Raw genomic sequence first — 13,839 nt, 5'->3', positions numbered from 1 at the left:
TTTAAATTACACTCACAGGCACTGATAATAGAGTTACTGATTGTTTGGGAGTTAAGAGCTGATAGGTCAGTGGTCCAAGCCCCTTGCAGGTGGTCCCCTCCCTGTGGGGCAGGGTAGGTCTGGGCTCTCGCACCAAATGCTCATTGTGGCTGCCAGAATCTGTGGGCAGCTCATTTAGTTTACACCCAGGGTTGAGTCCTTGATTCACACATCAAGGATAACAACCCTTTGTTTCTCCTGATCCAATAATAAGAAGACTGGGAATCCAACACCAGCCACCAGTGATCATTTCGGCAAGCAACCCAACCTATTTCCAACATACCGTAAAATCCACATGCAGACTCATACACGAAACCTTGCAAGAAAATCTTCCTGAGGGGGTCTGAAGCACCTGCTGCTGGAGGGAAGGAGGGAGCCGTGGGTTGGGATGAGGAGCAGCGTGAGGAGAAGAGGCCTGTGGGTTGGGACTGAGGGGCACTGGGAATAGGAGGGGGCTGTGGGTTGGGATTGAGGAGCAGCATGATGAGAAGGGGCCTGTGGGTTGGGTCTGAGGGGCACTGGGAGTAGAGGGGACATGGGTTTAGGCTGAAGAGCATCTTCATTTGAGGATCCAGCAGGACAGGGGAAGGCAACAGGTGATTCTAATTCCTTAGGGATATTCTGTGTGTTTGTGTGTGCAGGGGAGCAACATGCTCTATGCCCAGAGGCCTTTATTCCTCCAGCCTGTGAGGACAAAGGGGATGTCAAGAAGTTGCCCTTCAATCTCCCACACACAAAGACCCTTCTTAAGAAAGGCAAAATCCTAAAGAGAAAGAGTAACACCAAAGAAGACTCCCGAAAGTCAGATTTTTACAATCATAGTAAAAAGTTTATCACCTGACCAGGGACTTGAACCCTGGACCCTCAGATTAAAAGTCTGATGCTCTGCCAACTGAGCTAGCCAGGCTCACCCAGGAAAAGTGCAAGTTGATGCAGAGGTGAAGCTAGTCAAGAAAAAGCGATACAGACACAATAGGGGAAACCTGCTGCTCGCTCTCTCTTCCCAGCCCTGGCCTGGCCTGGTATTAGTGCTGGTTAAAAAGAGGGGAAAATATCAGCATCTACCAGCCATTCATAGCTGTACAAGACTCATGCACAATACAGAGGTGCCCATCTGCAAGTGCCGAATGGTTGGATTGGCTAACGCAGCCTGTAGATGTCCAGGGCACACTGGGATATAAAGCCAAGTGTCCATCACCATCATCATTTCACAGGGATAATGATAATGATGGGAAGGTTCACAATTGACTCAGTAGTTGCATACAAAGGTGCACGTTTGGCAGATACATTGGGAAATTCTGGCTCCTTCTCAGTCTCAGGTTGGCCACCCTGGTCTAGATGTAGAAGTTACAACATTTAAACTTGAAAGAGGGGCCAATTTCCCCATCATTTCCCACCTTTACATCCAAACACGATGACTTTCTGAATGAACCCTCCTCGTTCAGCCAGAAGATCTTGGGCTGGGTGTAGGAGTCACTGGGTAAAATTCTCTGGACTCTGTTCTGAATCAGGTCAGAGCAGAAGTACGTAGTGATCTAGTCTGGCTGTAAAATCTATATATCAACACCAAATATGGTGTGAAATTAATCCTCAGAAATGGCTGTTCCCCACCCAGACCCCAGCAAGGGGCTCTCAAGGAAGGGGGCTGTTGAGGAAGGAAAGAAGAAAGACGTCCTTCTCTCCCTGGAGAAACTGGGCTCTGCGCTTTGGACAGAAAGGAGGGGAAGGAAATGGCTACATGACGGCAGCAGAACCTAAGAAATGAAACACAACAGGCTTCTGGGCACATTGATTCTGCACAGTGAATAAACCTGACTCCTGTATCATGAAGAGCCAAAAAGCCGTTTCTTTCTATGCCCGGGAGAAAAGAGTTACAATAATTCCTGCCTGTTTACTTTTGAATTATTTTACCTTGTAAAGGAAATTGTAACAAAATTAGTCTGAACTTTAGCTGCCTGTTATTAAAAGCTGGTTCCCAATTCAGTTCCAACTGCCCTGCTAGAAACACCCCAGGTCCCTGCTCACCCCAGGAAGAGGAAAAAGAGAAACCCCCAGTGGGCACTGCCCTTGGCTCCAGGCTGCTGTCCTGGGGTGCGGGTGGGGACTGATTGTTTGCTGCTGGGGAGGGAGCCAGTAGAGGCCTCTGGTGCTCTGCTCCTAGCATCTGCCCGGCCCAGGCTGTCCTCTGCCTCAGCTGCTGCTCCCGGCCGGCTCTAGAGTCAAACACGCAGGGCCCCCAGGGGAACAGAGGCTGGGACAGGGCAGCAGCCTGGGCTGGGCTGGGCAGATGCTGGGAGTTCTCGTTCCCTGAGAACTGGCCCGGCTCCCTTCTCAACAGCAAACAAATCAATTCCACGTCCCCTCCCCAGAAAAACCAGCCTGGAGCCAAGGGCAGCAGGGGACGATTCCCTGCAGTTCCCACCGAGGCAGGAGAGAACCCAGGGTGTTTCTAGCAGAGCTTATGGAACTGACGTGGGGAAACCAGCCTTTAATAACAGGCAGTTCCAGTTTAAGCTCAGTGTTTTTAACAATTTCTACAACATTAAATCACCCTTCAGTCGCAGTGTCACCATCCATAACATTGCTTCAGCCTTATAGGTTCCCAAGTGCACAACTCAACATCTCTTCAAACACAAGAGAGTGCAGATCAGTCAGTGTTCAGAGTCATCCCACATAAAAGAACCATGTTGTGGTACATACTGGCCCCATCATGTGGCCGTTGCCTTTCCCTCCTCTCTGTTAAAAGTTTTAGTATTTTGCACAGAAACTTTCTTCCCTCAGGAGAGACCTGGGAACCAGGGCTGCCAGCCACACAAACACCTTTAGGAGGAGTCATAACCTGTCAAAAAATGATCTCCCTTCTTCAGTTCAGTGACAGCCTGAAATGCTACTTATCCCGGCAGAGCTGGAGGATTGAAAGCAGCTACGTCAAATCCCTGTGTAGCTCGCAGGAATGAACACAAACACTCCCTCGTATCTGAAGTGATGTGTAGTTTTACCCTTGGTAAACTACAAGACTAAAGGGAAAGGCAGTGGTGGTGTCAGATGTAAAGAGTGAAACATAAAACAATCATCATAGTTATACCTATAGTGACTGCAAAAATCTTTCTATATTCTTCTTAATAACATCAGTGTATTATTTTCTCTGGTATCTAGACATTGACTAGACCTTGACCAAGAAATTTGGATCTTGATAAAATAATCAACTACCCCTTGTTAAAGTAATGGACATGACACCCACTCGGGTGTCTCCATGCAGGTTCAAGTACTAACAACAGGAAAATACACTGGATTACTCCTGCCCCAATAACAAAGAGACTGGGAATCCCACAGCAGCTGAAATCACCGTTTGGACAAGCACTCCCATCATGCAATCCGGGGTGGGTGTAACCATGCCAAATGATATCAGCCCCAAAAGGCCTTGACAACAGATCACCAACAGATGGCGGGGTAGAGTTCATACTGACCCTGCTTCAAGTAGATTGTGGCAAAGATTAAAAAACACTGGACGTCAAAACTCACCAAACGCGGGTCAATCCATGCTCATCGTCGTAACCGCTCGTTATACTCCACTCCTGAACGTAGCCCTCACATGGACAACATACCCTCCTAACTCAGTGTCTGTACGTTAATCTTTTACCCCCAGTTGGGGCTATTGCAGATTATGTATTCCTTACGCCACCCGATCTAAAACCGAACTTCGCACCCCTTGGGTAAGCTGTACGTTGTTCCCTGAGCACCAGAAACTTCTACGCCTAAACTCTGTACTGTACACTTTTTTTTTTCTTGGAACGTCATCTTAATAAAATGTTGACATTGGTTCGAGATCCCGGCTCCTGTTCCTTTGCAAGGCGTGTGCGTTTGCTCTGGGTTTTAGTCTGCTAATACAGCGGGGGGATTGAGCCAGACGCGCTTGCCTGCTGCAGACACGGATCCAAGGCTGAACCTCGTCCCCCACAAGCTGAAGGCTTAACTGAAAATGGTTTAAGAAGTGCTCCAGTCTCTGGCACTCAGCAACCCAGCTCCCAATGGGGTCCAAACCCCAAATAGATCCCTTTTACCCTGTAGAAGCTGTAAAATCCTGTGACCAGGGCAGCTGCCTAGCAGCCTGCGCATCTGCCTGCCAGTGCGAGAGTGCGTGAGGCACTAATCCGGATAACGACAGCTGGGTGGCAGGGGGAGGGCCTAAAGAACCAGCAGAGTGGTGCAGCGGGAGCGTGCTGGGCCCATAACCCCAAGGTTAATAGATCAAAACCATCCTCTGCTATGTGTGCACTTAATTTTTTTTTCCTCTGGGCCTTCAAGCGAGCCGGTGACCAGCAGAGCACCAAGAGCCCAGGCCATGAGGCAAGAGGTGGCTGAGGAGAAGCGGCTGCCTGCCAGGGAGCTCCCTGGCACCTCTGGCTGCCTGGGCTGAAGGCAAGAGGCAGGCCTGGGCGTGGCGAGGGCCTCCTGTCCTGGAATGAGGCTGCAGTGCTTCCTGGTCCCCTTTTCCCACCCACACCGGCAGGCGGCTGCTGCAGGAGAACACGAGGGAGGCTCTGGGGGCGCTAGACAGTGCTGTGTGGCTGTCAGGAGAAAGAGCCGAGGCTCCTTACTCGACCTGCCATTGACTCGCATGGCTCTGCGCGCCGTCAGCCGGGGCGGGGCGGGCCAGGCCGCGGACGTGACTCAGGCTTGGGCTGCATGGCCGCGCTTTCCTGACAAGGCATGAGGCAGGCCAAGAGCTTTGCACAGCGTAGAGGGAAGTGGGAGGGAGGCGTCTTTGAGCCGGCGTGACTCGTCCATTTCTCTCTCACCCTGCAGGGCTTCCTGCCAGTGCCAGAGTTCACCAGGCACTAGCCTGGAGCCAGGGCCGCTAGGCACTGCTGAGGAAAAGCCAGCAGAGGGACACAGTGGAAGCGTCCTGTGCCCATAACACAGAGGTCGATTAATCAAAACCCTCTTCTGCCAGCACCGGGCCTTCTGCTTCCTTCACTGGGCCTGCAAGCGAGGGGGCGGCTGGCACAGCACCAAGAGTCTGACCTGTGAGGCAGGAGGCGGCTGATGCCTGCAGCCTGCTGGGGAGCTCCCAGAAGTTATTAATGGACAGAGACTCCTCAATGCCCTTAGTAACAAGGATTTGGGGGTCACCGAGGCCAGTAAGGGGGTCACTATGTCAGCCCTATAACCCTGGGTCTCAGGTCACTGTGCAGCTTTGATCTAGAGCTCGGATCCCAACAACCAACCAGCAGCCCACAGCCTCCCCCTGGGTCTGCCCCACCTGGTTCCTCCTTACAGGCCGACCTTACCCCCGTTCCAGCCCCAGATTCGCCCCTAAGCATCCTACTGCCACTCAGAGCCACAGCCGTGGAGGTGCTGAAGGAGGGAGGGGTGACTCTAGGGTGGGGTTCTTCTCTAAAGATGGCTGGCAGAAAGGTGGTGCTCAGCTCTGTCAGCGACCTGCCCAGTTGCCTCGCTGCCAGGGGATGCAGACGTTTCTGTAAGGCCATTAAATGGGTATTTGGCTTCTGAGTGAATGTGAGGAATGTGCAGTCCTAAGAGGGAATTTCCATCCCACTTTCCAGGGCCCCAGTGGCCTAATGGATAAGGCAATGGCTTCTTAAGTCAGGGATTGTGGGTTTAAGTTTCATCTGGGGTGAAAAGTTCCTTTATTCTTGTATATTGCAAAGAAATCTTGGTCTTATTTTCACCAAGGAAGCTGGGAGATGTTTCAACACAAAGTACTGCAGCTTGGGAACAATCCTCCAGAAATGGCATCTTCCACTCCACAAATGCTTTCTAAACCCAGCAGCAGCAAACAGTTCATACTAGTGTTTGTCTGAGAATAGAGGGAAGGGGAGCGTTTACTCCAAAAAATCCATGAGTGAAACAGACAGAAAGAGCAAGGCCGTCCTGGAAGAGAATGGATCTGTCTGGAGACGAAGAAGAACCTGAGAATGAGCAACGGTGTGAAAAGAAGAGGTTCAAATGTGTTAGATGTTAGCTAGTGTTAGGGGGCTTATCCCTTCACCCTCCCATTCCCTGGTCCTTCTCGTGTAAACAGAGAGCAGCAACACCCAAAGTCCAAAGGTGCAAACAATTAGATGTTTATTGGGTTGAACTTCCAGCAAGCAACGATTCCAGTTTCCTTCCTCAGTGTCCCAGTCCCAGCTCTGACACCACAGAGCCTTGCCTGTGTCCCTGTTCCCATTCCCCTCCTTAGCAAAACATGATGCCAATCCCCCCCTTACATCCTGACTGACTGCAGACTATATAGTAAAACTTGAGTTCTGCTTAGCTAGACCTAACCACTCATTTTACTGAAATGTAACTAACCAACCCTAACACCATTATCTAACCAGTTATGTCCCACCACCTTAATTGGGTTACACCCAACAAAATTAATTCTACAGCTGACAGAAACAATCACAGACCCAGACTGCGATTATACAGACAAACAATAGGGAAGTGGGGACTACAGTGCTAGAACAACACAGAAATGAGGGTGTCACAGCCCTGCTATTGATAGGTGAGTTCTTGCCAGACAGGATGCTACCAAACTCAGTTTTCTTTAACCATCTTTACCTGGTGGTGCTGGGCATTGTCAGGATAGGACTGTATTCCCAACAGCCCAATAGCACCTTATTTCAGTGTGACTGGTGAGGACGTGACCGTTCACTTCCCAGCCTATGGCGGCCCCTGCGGCGTAGCCAAAGAGCAGGGCCTCAAAGACTGTATGGCTACACTTACGGTTTGCAGCGCTGGTAGTTTGCAGCGCTGGTCATCCAGCTGTGTAGGAGCAGCGCTGGTGTGTGGCCACACTCACAGCTACCAGCGCTGGTGTGTGGCCACATTTGGAGCATTTGCAGCGCTGTTGGGAGTGCTGCATTATGGGCAGCTATCCCAGCATTCAAGTGCACCAACGTGCTTTTCAAAAGAGGGGGGTGGAGGGTGGTGTACTGTGACAGGGAGCGGGGAAGATAGAGAGAGTGGATTTTTGGAGCCAACACTGAGTGTTAGCTTCCTGGATTGGAAAAATCACAAAATGTTCATGAGCCCTTAGTCTTAACTCTAATTGCAAACAGCCTGCCTGTTTGCTGTGATCAGTGTTTGTTTTTTTAGATAAGCAGTTCAACGGAGCGATCGGCTCCGTTCTGTTTCATTCACTCTTCCTGCCTGCCTCTCATTTGATCGTTCACAGCCAGGTATAGATAGCTCCTGTTTGCTGTGATCAGTGTTTGTTTTTTTAGATAAGCAGTTCAAACGGCTCCGTTCTGTTTCATTCACTCTCCCTCCCTGCCTGCCTCTCATTTGATTGTTTACAGCCAGGTACAGAACGGAGCTCCGATCGGAGCTCGTTCACAACAAAACAAAGAAAGGCTGCATAACAAAACAAAGAGAGTAATTTATAAAAGCATTCTGGGATACACCTTATTCCCTGGAGGCCAATCACAGCGCTGGTGTGTGGCCACACTTGATGACCAGCGCTGCAGCACCAGCGCTGGAATCCTTATTCCCCATGCTGAGTGAGGTGTACGGCCAGCGCTGCAGCCAGGGAGTTGCAGCGCTGGAAGTGCCCTGCAGGTGTGGCCACTTACTAATTGCAGCGCTGGTGGAGGCTTTCCAGCGCTGCAAATCGCCAGTGTAGCCATACCAGTAAGAGAAGCCCTGACACCGGCAAACAGTGATTGTGATTCTGTTTTCCCTACCTCTGTGACTAGCTACATGAGAATCATCTACCTGCATTGTTAATGTCTAGGCCTTTCCAGACAGGCGTGAAAATCCACATCCTAACAGCTGGCCCTGGGCTCCCCTTTGCCAGCTGCCTGCCATCTCCCCGCTGTTCACGCTGGCAAAGCCCCGAGCCAGCCCTGTGTGCCCTGCCTTCCCCTGCCAGCGCTCGCCCTCCGCGCCATGGGGAGCTGGGGCCATTGCGGGGTTTGCTGCTTTGTGCTCATGGAAGGAGCCTGTCACATCCCTGGACATGGATCCGTTTGGTGTCCCAGCGGCTCATTGTCCCACGGGGCGCCCTGGGTGCAAGGACTGTGGGCAGCACGAGACTTCTTCTGTATATCTCTGGAGTAGCCTCTAGCCACCCTCCCCCCTGCCTGCACGCAGCCCCTAGCTACCCTCCTCCCTGCACCCTGAGCTCCCCCCTGCCTGCACACAGCCCCTAGGTGCTCCCTGCCTGCACCCTGACCTACAATCCTGCCTGCACACAGCCCCTAGCTACCCTCCTCCCAGCACCCTGAGCTCCCCCCTGCCTGCACACAGCCCCTAGGTACACCCTGCCTGCTCCCTGACCTACAATCCTGCCTGCACACAGCCCCTAGCTACCCTCCTCCCGGCACCCTGAGCTCCATCCTGCCTACAAACAGCCCCTAGCTACCCCCTGCCTGCACCCTGACCTACCCCTGCTCGCACACAGCCCCTAGCTCTTGCCTGTATCAACCTAGGGGTCTCGGAGAAGCCCAATTGACATGTGCTCCAGTGGTGCAATTGGTTAGCACACAGTACTTATAAGGCAGTGCTGAGAGGAACTCTGCTGAGGTTGTGAGTTCAAGCCTCACCTGGAACACTGGTTTTCATTAGCCAAGTGGTGTCACCCCCTCATTTAGCCCTGTGGAATGTAGAATTCCAGCCCTGGGGACACTGGGGACGAGTCAAAAATGCCCCCTGCACTTATTACCTCCTCTCCTGAGTGCAGGTCAGAATCTACAAACCTTTCTCCCTGCCAGCCCCTGTGCCAGGATCCCTCAAGCAGAGCCTGGAGTCCTGCCCATCCCTGAGCCTGGAGGGAGAGGAGCAAGGAGCCATTGTCAGAGGGCTTTCCCTTCCCCCGCCCACTTCCCTGGCTCTTGTCACACAATCAATAAGCAGCAAAAGACCAGAAGTGGGAAGCGCAGACAAAGGGATGTTTACTGGGGTTAGTTTCCAAGCAAGCAGATTCCGAAGCCCTTCACACCAGTCGGGCCTATCTCTATAGACCGACAGAGTCTGTTCCCCAGTGTCCCCCTTCCCAGCTCTGACACCGCAGAGCCTTGCTGTGTCCCTATTCCCATCCCCCATCCATTAGCATGATTCCAATTTCTCCTTCCACTTCCTGTTTGACCCGTTTATATAGTAATATTCTCAGCGAGACCTTAACCAATCATTTTACTGAAATGTGACTAACCAATCGTAACAGAATTCTCTAACCAATTATATCCCACTCCCCTAATTAACTTACACCCAGCAAAATTAATTCAGCAGCCCTGACTGATGCCCACTGGAGATAGGTCTTTGGTCCAGCTTGTTCAGTGGACTGGCCACTATAGGTTGGGGTCCCAGAACTTAACAGTCTGGCTAGAGATTCCTGCGGGTTGACCGGATGGTGGTTTCTCGCTGCTTCACCTGATGTCCACAACTTTGGTCCCTGTACCTGCAGCTGCCACCCTCTTCCTCTTGCCCACATGGCACTTGAAGGAAGGAGTGCCAGAGCCAGGCTTCATAGTCAGGGCTAGGCAGGAGGGAGGAAGAGTCCCAGGCTGGAGCCCAGCACACCTTTCCTGCTCTGGACACCTGGAGCAGAGGCGGCTGGTGCTGACAGCGCCAAGGGAAGGTTTAAAAGCCACAGAGCAACCGAGGGCAGGGCAAGAGGAGGGGAGAACCATGCCTATGTGTGGCCAGCAGACAGCCACAGAGACACCAGACAGCCTGCTCCCTGTCATGCCAAACACCCACTGAAAGCCACCCACAGGCCAGCTGCTGATGCTCTGTGGCCAACATCAGAAGATGGTAGGAAAGCAGGGCCAACCCCCCCCCCCCGGTGGGGCCTCTGACCGTTCGTACTCCAGGTGCTCACTTTGGCACTGGGGAAGGAGATTTTTCCCCAAGAGGCTTTTCCCCAGCTGGCGAGAAGCAGAGAAACAACCAGGCTCCCAAGGCGCTATTTAGCAAACCCCCTCAAGCACAGGGACAGGTGCAAATTTTGACGAGGGAAACTGCTCTACACGCTAGCCCGGGCAGACGCCCATTTTCTTTGGCAAGTCAGGAATGGCAACGGCGAGACTGGAAGTATGTGGGGCTCATGCCCCAGCCTTTGTCACATCCAACCCCCAACTCCTTCCCGGGGCTCTAGCTGAAGCCAGAACATTGGCCTGAGCGGCCAAGAAGTTACAGCCCTGAAGGGAGCAGGACTTTCAGCACAAAGTTAAAACTGCACAAACACAACTGCCTGATCCGAGGTCAGACGCCTTATCCGTTAGGCCACACAGTTATAATGGAAAAGCCTCTCCAAGCCATTCTGTGTTTCTTGGGTCATCTACTGAGGGGGGCTGAGACTCTCTAGGCACAAGAAGTCGAGTTCCCAGTGAGATGTAATTCTATGGAGCCAGGTGCAGGGCTTTGGCAGGGAGGCTCAGGCATGGGGGACTGGGGTGCAGCAGACAGGCCGGCTGTCTAGGTGGGGAGATTTAGTCTCACTTAGGAGGAGGAGGAATCCTGCTGACAGGCAGTGGCTGTGGAGAAAAAGTGGGATGTTCAGGCTGCTCAGGTTTCCCTCTTCCAGCTCCTCATCTGGCTGGGCTGCTCCACCGGCCTGGACAAGTCCTCTGCATGCTCAGCAAATAGCCCAAGAGCCATTTCTGCCCAAACCTGTGCTGGGGGGTGAGCGTCTGTCTTCCCTGTCCCATCTGTTAGAAAAATAGGCCAATACAAGCCTGTTAGCAAGACTAGGCCCTTAGCATAAGTAGAATCAAGGCCCTTAGCATAAGTAAAATCAAGGCCTTGATATGCAAGCAGAGAGAAAAGCCTGTGTCAGCTATTATCAGTTTATGCTTGGTTTGTACTAGTTCATGCTTATCAGCTAGGCCCACGCTTGGCATAACATATGTGCAGCTGTCCCTTTTATGCCTATGGCCAAAAGCAGTTAGCCTAATGGGTCATCTTCTCATGCATGAAGCCAAAAGTAGTTAGTATGATAGGATAGGAGGTCAAAGGAGATATCTTATGTCTTCCTTACAATGATAAATGTATCCGTGCAGCTGCACCCTTATCATGATGGATGTATCTGTGACAGTTATGCATATCTTGTTCTTTTTTGACTGATATATGTATTCTATGTACTTCAATATTCCCTATAGATACATTTACAGGACCTATAGGGTCAGCCAAGTAACGCAAATAAGACGTCAACAAGGTTGTTTGTTTCGGGGTATAAAGGTAAGCCCCTCTGGCCATGTAAGGTGTGACTCTCTCGGGCATTAGCCGAGACGAGGACACCCGCTCAGCTGATCGATCAATAAAGCTAATGGTACTTGTTTTCCTGATCTTCCGTGCCTTCTTGGTGTAATTGGGTAAGCTCCAGGGAGAACGGGCCCTTTTGGCTAACAAACTGGCGACTCCACGCCGGGACTTCTCTCCCTGTTGGGGGCGTTGACCGGCGGCCGAGGACGGCTTAGGAGAGTGGCCACCTTGAGCTATTGGTTTGCTCGAGCTCCGGGTCGCCGCAATCGGCCGGGACGGCTACGCCCCCTCCACAGAGAACTCCAGCCGACACGGAAGTAAGACAGTACCAGAAGAGGGGAGTCCACCTGCCGGACGCGGCCACTCCGGGCGCGGTAAGTGCGTTTACCTCTTGGGATTGAGGATTAACGCCCCCGAAGAGTGAGGGTTGGGACATTGGGCCCCTAATGGTAAAAGAACCCACAGATAGGAAGGTGTGTGGGTAAAAGTTTTCTGACTAAGGTACCTAGGTTCAGGCACGGCAAATGTATAACTTTACTAACTCCACTGATTCGTGGACCGTGCTGAATGAATATTGGAATGTAAATACTACCCTCTTGTGTTTGTTTTTGATAGCAATACTTGTGTTTTACATTGTACTGACAACTTGGAAACCGCGGTTGTACTAGCCTGGTCTAGGACTTAAGCCAACTCTAGCCGCCCCAAGACTTTCGCGAGGGGAATTTCCCCCGGGACCGGAATATCTTGAAAGCAAGGGGAGTTGGCCGAACCCGTGACCAGGCTGATATCTAGGTGTAATGGGGTCCGGACAAAGCTTGTCTACCCGGACACCCCTAGGATGTATGTTAGAAAATTGGCCGGAGTTTAGACGCCAAGCCGATTATGGAATTGTACTGTGTAAAGATGATCTGGAAAAATTCTGTACCTTAGAATGGCCAACGTTTGGGGTGGGGTGGCCCGCAGGGGGAACACTCAAACTGGAAACAGTGCAGGCTACACATAACGTCGTCACTCGGGATGGGCATTGGGATCAATACCCCTATATAGATATTTGGCAGGATCTCGTGGCCAATCCCCCCCCGTGGCTACGGGAATGCAGAGCGCAAGCTATCAGAGTTTTATTGGCCCGCGCCCCTGTTAAAAAGCCCTGTCCCCCTTATGATACCCCCCGTCCGCCTGCTGTGCTTCCTTCTGCCCCAGACCCGATGCCTCCTCCCCCTGTATACCCTGGTCTCCCGGTCTTGGCAGCTGCAGCAGCTCCACTGGCTCAAGCTCTTGCTTCCCCTCCCCCGAAGGCGGAAGCCCCGGTCGTAGTTGTAGAACCCTTGCCCGACACACAGGCAGCTGCAGGGACAGACCCGGCCACAGAGCTAGGGGATGAGCTGTGTGTTTCAGAGCACTCTGATAAGAGTAGCTCAGTGGCAGACCGAGTTAAACAGAATCATAGGGCAAGCCTCAAGGCGCAGGGGACAGGAAGCTCCACGTTTGTTGCCCCTTTCGGGGACTCCCCGGGTAAGGCTGGCCCAGTTTTTCAGTGCCCCTTACGGGAGACTAGGCTTCCTGGCGGTGAGGGGGGTGTTGGTGTCCTGACTATGGTATATGTCCCCTTTACCACCAGTGATCTATATAACTGGAAAAACCAGAATCCCCCGTTTACGGAAAATCCTGCCCCGCTGACTGCCGTCTTTGAGACCTTGGTCACAGCCCATAAGCCCACCTGGGGGGATATGAGGGTCGCCCTAAATACCCTTCTTACTGCAGAGGAGAGACGCTTAGTTTTCTCCCAAGCCCGTAAGTGTCTCCGAGAATCAGGGGTGGCGGAGGAGGATCTGGTTGCACAGCTCCCCACTGCACCACCCGAGTGGGGACATACAAAGCCTGAAGACCTGACACTGCACCATAACTATGCTACGGCAGTGGTTCAGGGAATGAAACGTTGTATTCGGAAAACCACAAATTGGGCCAAGTTGTATAATGTTAGACAAGAAAAAAATGAGAATCCAGCCGCTTTTTATGAGCGCTTGTGCGACACCTGTAGGAGGTATACTGACCTCGATCCAGAGACCGCCAATGGAAAGCAGGTATTAATCCCCCTTTTCATTGGACAGTCCTATGAGGATATCAGAAGAAAATTACAGAAGCTAGATGGAGCCGCAGGCAAAAACATAGAAGAGCTTCTGGGGATTGCAGTGAAAGTATATGATCGCAGGGATGACAAGGAACAAAGGAAAGGGGCTCGCGTACTGGCTATGGCTCTGAGAGAAGGGAGAGAGGAAAAGGGGGGCAAGGGAAAAGGACGCTCAGGCTCAATAGGCAGGGGAAAGGGCTCCCGGTTGGGTCGGAATCAGTGTGCCTACTGTAAGGAGGAGGGACACTGGAGGAATGAATGTCCCCACCGACAGGTTAGGGGAGAGGGACACAAGGATAGAACTTCACCCGTGCCTGTTTTCTATGGTAGCACGGGGGAAGGGGCCACACTATAGGGAGGCCGGGGGACCCAACGGCCCCTCCTGGCAGCACAACCCGCCAGTCTGGATCCCACGGTAAAAATTAAGATAGAGGGCCGCCCAGTTAAAGCCCTTATTGATACAG

General features: G+C 52.1%; 2 non-coding genes across 2 annotated transcripts; one reads left to right on the top strand and one right to left on the bottom strand.

Annotated features, from left to right (window-relative positions):
- Window positions 1–873: 873 nt before the first annotated feature.
- TRNAK-UUU lies at window positions 874–946 on the bottom strand. Its single transcript has one exon. It is a non-coding gene; the product is annotated as a tRNA-Lys (tRNA).
- A 7,559-nt stretch (window positions 947–8,505) lies between these two features.
- On the top strand, window positions 8,506–8,599 carry TRNAI-UAU. Its single transcript has 2 exons — window positions 8,506–8,543; window positions 8,564–8,599. It is a non-coding gene; the product is annotated as a tRNA-Ile (tRNA).
- The last annotated feature ends 5,240 nt before the right edge of the window (window positions 8,600–13,839 follow it).

Source organism: Mauremys mutica, chromosome 18 (genome assembly GCF_020497125.1).
Source record: "Mauremys mutica isolate MM-2020 ecotype Southern chromosome 18, ASM2049712v1, whole genome shotgun sequence".
NCBI lineage: Eukaryota > Metazoa > Chordata > Testudines > Geoemydidae > Mauremys > Mauremys mutica.
This window is presented reverse-complemented; position numbering and strand designations above follow the sequence as displayed.